The sequence below is a fragment of the Nomascus leucogenys genome, chromosome 1a (assembly GCF_006542625.1).
Source record: "Nomascus leucogenys isolate Asia chromosome 1a, Asia_NLE_v1, whole genome shotgun sequence".
Taxonomy (NCBI): Eukaryota; Metazoa; Chordata; class Mammalia; order Primates; family Hylobatidae; genus Nomascus; species Nomascus leucogenys.
This window is the reverse complement of record NC_044381.1, coordinates 58,061,460-58,066,622: the sequence shown is the minus strand read 5'-3', so window position 1 is coordinate 58,066,622 and position 5,163 is coordinate 58,061,460.

Sequence of the window (5,163 nt, the reverse complement as noted above, 5' to 3'; positions counted from 1 at the left end):
GCCTGGAAACATTCTATAAGCCATAGGCTGGGGCAATGGTAGGCCTCACTTTATTTATTTCCACTCTCTCAGAGACCACTGTCTTGCGCTGTTTGTTATCTAATGTCTGAAAAACATTTTACAATATATTTTTCTGTTTATTTAGCTCTTAAGAGTAGAGGGTGGTGTAGGGTGGAAAGGGAGTATAATCAAGTCCTGTTATTCCATCTTGGCAGGAAGCAGGCCATAGATCACTTTTTGATCTTGCCATTCTCTTGTTCAACCACCTATGAGATGGTTCTTTCAATGTCTTCTTTTGTCTTTTAATAATGCCCAAGTCAGATTTTCTTCCTTGTCACATCTCCAGTGCTTAAATAAATTGGAAATGATAATAACTTTATTATTTTATTTGTAGTCAATAACCATGGCTAATTCACTTTTTCAGTTGATCTTTGTTGCTTATACATTGCCACATCAGCTACTACTTCAGTTTAGTATTGATTCCTCGCACAAATGCATAACCTCTCAGGGCCTGCAGACCTGTCAGGGTATGGCTGTGTCCTAGAGTCTGAATTTAATTCCTGATACCACCTCTAGTATCTCCACTGTCCCATTCATCTCCATAGTCTTTATATTGTTCACATTAATTTGTATTCATTCAAAAACTATTATGGAGCTTCCACTTTTCTGGTCAATAAACAAATATTCATTTATATGTTTATAAAAACACAACTCTGAAAGCTTTCATTTTTTGAAATATTATAGACTACCCGTACTGAAAATATTATTCTGTTTCTCAAGACTTGAAAATGCAGAATAAAATTATTTTCCAAACACTGTTTTTAACCGTAGCTGAGCAGCCAATAAAGTAAGAAGAAAAACATTATAGGCTAGATATAAAATAGGTATAATTGCTTCAAAATAAGCTAAAGAGGCATCAAGGTCTGTATCCCCAGGGCGCTGGAGGCTGGAGGCCACTCTTTTACATATGAGAGGACTCAAGAAACAAACCTGGAGCTCAAGGAGAAAAGAACAGGTTAGAAAACACTACAGAGAGCCAAGACACATAAGAGTGAGACCTCAAGGAGATGAACTAGCCACAACTCCATTCTGTAGAAGTTTCGGTCTTACTCTTGGCTCTCGGTGTATCAGGAAAAAAAAAGTCTCCTCTGAGAATTCATTACTATAGCCTTCTATCACCTGATATTGAAACATGGATTTAAATGTGAAGACCAAAGATCCTCAGGCCAACAATTTAAAGTGTTGCTGATACTTCACAGAAAATATAAATGCAAATGACTCCTTAACATATGGCAAAATGATACTTTGGTCATAATCAAAGCATACTGAGATAATACTTTGCAACTACTAAATGGACAAAAAAATACCAGAGTGCCTCCTTCTCCACTGCTGTTCTGCTGTAGAGAAACAGACGTTCTCATCTATTGCACTTGGTATCACAAAATGCTTCCACCTCAGGGGAGGAGAATATCTAGTACAAAACATAGGCACTTACTCTTTTACATATCAACCCCATGTCTAAGAATCTATTCCAAAGATATATCAGAAAAAACTACAAATTAATCTCAGCACATGGCTAAATATTGCACCTCTATTTGTAATAGCAAGACTGGAAACAAGCCATGTGTACGTTAAACATTAAATGAATAAATTACTATAATAGAGTACGAGTACATTGAGTGAATATACATTAAAAATTCTGCTATATACTGTTTATACTAGAAATATGAAAACTTAAGATGATTGAAAGTAAAACAATAGAAAAAGATACATCAGGCAGATACCACAAGAAGGGAGGAAGAAGTCAACACATAAATTTTAGACAAAATAGAATTTGATACCAAAAAATAGTATGAGAGATAAAGATCACAGCATGTTAACAAGTGGTTAATTTCACCAAGAAGATAACATTTCTAACTTTGAATATCCTAATACTATAGCTTAGAAAAATATAAAGCAAAAGTTAATAGAACTCAAGGAGAAATTGGCAAATCCACTGGCATAGTAGAAGATTTTTAAAACATGCTCAATCATGGCTAGATAAAGCAAAGAAAAATCATAAGGATTGTGGCAGTCACAGCTACTTTCAGCCTGATATGTGGAGCTATTTTCCTTTCTTGAAATAAGTACTTGGCTATCCAGAATAAAGACCACATTTCCCAACTTCCCTGATACCCAGGTGTGTTCATGTGACCAAGTTCTTGGTAAAGGAAAAAATGCAGCAGTGACAAGTGCCCCTTCTGGATAATGCCCTTAAAAGGAAAATGTGGTCTGTCCAGGTCTCTCCTGTCTTCCTTCCTACTAGCTGGAATAGATATGTGAAGGTAGGAGCTAGAGATGAACCATGAGATGGAGGCATGTGTCGAGGGGAAGACCAACAAAATAGGCATGTGGGCCCTGGACACTATAAACCTCTTGGATTGCTTATGTGATCGCTGCTACATAAGAGGGAAGTAAACTCCTGGCTGGTTTGAGTCTTTGATACAATATCAGTATCATAACACATGCAGATTTCAACTCTAGAAGTAGAACTGTAGGAACAGAATCTTGATGGCATGCCCTGGGAAGGTGCACTGTAGGCTCTGAAAATGCAGACACAGCAGGCTGGAATCTTCAGGCCTGCAGCAAATCATCTGGTAAATTTATCTCCTGAGATACTTTGGCAGGTTTTCCACATGCTGACACAGCCCTCCCTCTCAATTCCTTTATCTTGAATAACTTCAAGGTAACTGCCAATAGGCTGAAGTAGAGTGGGATTGGCAAAACACAGAGATCATTAATAAAACTCCAGAATTGGAAAACTCTGTTTAGATTAGTGCTTTCCAACTCTGTCCACATCATGCCCCTATAATATACTATAAACTTTGTATCACCATAGGCGTACATGAATGAGGCTACTCATGGCCAGTGGTGACCAGCCTGCATGCTTCAGTCATTTCAAACAGAGGCTAAGGGAAATAATATTTTGGGTGTATTTGTAATCTGTTTGTGGCTAACCAGTATACCCAATGCACTACTTGGACAGCTCTGTTTGACATAAGATCTTTTGCTGTGGTCACTCTAACATGAAACTGACCAGAAGCCAGCAGTCTAAGACGTGTAAGAGAATTTTGCCAAAATCCCCACATGTCTAGTCTGCAAAAATCTGTGCTTTTTGACTCCTTTAAGGAGTCAAGCCCCCAAGTCTGGATGAGCAGGAATTGCCAGCAATATCATTGCCTCCCGAAGGAGAAAGCATTTTCCAATAGCCATTTCCGTGTGACCACAGGATGTGTAATAGACAGGAAAACACCTTCTAATGGCAAAGTCAGCGGACAAAAGACAAAGGAATTTCTGCCAGAAACATGAAACAGTAGGATCCACATGAGCTAAGCAAGAATCTTCCTCCGCTGCCAGGACAGGAAGTCTCCACGAAGCCTGCCCAGCAGCATTAAACTTTTCCTTTGGAGAAGTGACTGCTGGATGTCCCCTATGTTCCCTTTTCTTGGGGAGCTTTTATTGTCATTCTCTTATTTATCTTCCACTACTGTGTAGGAGGGTGATGAGGGTGGACATATAAGTAGCCTGCATTGATGGGTGGTGGGGTCCCATAGCCATACCTAGTGGTGTGAACAGGGCATCACTCAGATTCCACACTTCTGCATGGGATTTCAGGGAAGGACTGTGGTCCTTAGAGAGGGAGTGTTGGGTTATATATGGTGAGAGGTGTGTATGCATATGTTTGAATAGGTACAGTAGGTAGTAGCCCAGAATTACTGATGCTTACACTATTTTGGAAGAGAGAACTACTTCTACCTTGTGTAAGTCACAGATCTGTTGGGCTTTGCTACAGTAGCCTGGTCTATATCTTAAGTACTAGTAGAGATAGAGCTGATCTAAATAATGCAACCAAAAGCAACAGACAACTTGCACCAAAATAATCATAGCAGCTATTCTAAGACTTGTAAAAAAAATGGTAAACAATTGATATATTCATCAGAACAGAGTGGATAAATTCATTGTAGTTTATCAGACAGTAGAATACAAAATGGAAGGGGGAAAAAAATAAACTACATGAATCAATCATGCCACAAACCTATTGTTGAGTGAAAGAAAATAACAGAAAAATACATGCAGGATGATTCTATTTATGTAAAGTTTTAAATGAGGCAAAACAAAATATTTATTGTCTGGGGTACATTCATATGTGATATAACCATAGAATGGCTAATTTTGTGTGTCAACTTGACTGGGCCGTGGTGTGCCCACATAGTTGGTCAAACATTATTCTGGATGTTTCTGTGAGGAATTTTTGATGAAATTAACATTTAACACAGTAGACTGAGTAAAGCGGACTGTCATCCATAATATATGTGGCCCTCATCCAGTCAACTGAAGGCCTGAGTAGAATAAAAAGGCTGACTTTCCCCCAACCACATGAGAATTCTTCCCATCTGATGGCTTTAAAATTGGGATAACAGCTTTGTTCCTGCTTTTGGACTCCAACTGAAACATCAACTCTTCCTGAGCATTGAGTCTGCCAGCCTTCACACTGTGACCACATCCTCAATTTCCTGGGCCTCCAGTTTGCTGACTCACCCTGAAAATATTAGGACTTGTTAGTGTCCATAATTGTGAGTCTGTTCCTTATAATAAATAGGCATATTTATTTTATGCCTATATATTTTATGGGCATCCTACTCATTTGTTACTCTGGACAGCCCTAATACAACCATTTGAGAAAGTAAAGCAAGAATGATTAACAAAAAATTCAAAGTGGTGATCACATCTGTTGAGGACAGAGAGGAAGATAATTCAGGAGGGGACAGACAGGGGACTCTAGGTTCATGACAATGCTCCATTGCTTCATCTGGGTGGAAAACTTTATGAATGTTTACATAATTATTAGTCTTTAAAATTACTCTCATTATATATTCTTTTATAGGAATGATATATTTCACAACAGTTTTTGTAAAATCAAAAATTGTAACTTTGAAAGTGCTTTGAAAAGAGAGGATAAAGCTTCCATGGGCAGCTAGGTAAGGGTGGTTGGGGAGATGCCACTGATTATTCATGTCAGGCCTTCTGCATCTGTAACTAATGTTCATAGTGTTTGTATTTCTAGCACACAAAGGACTTCCAAGTAAATATGACTTTTGTTTTTTCTCATCATGCAGTTCATTG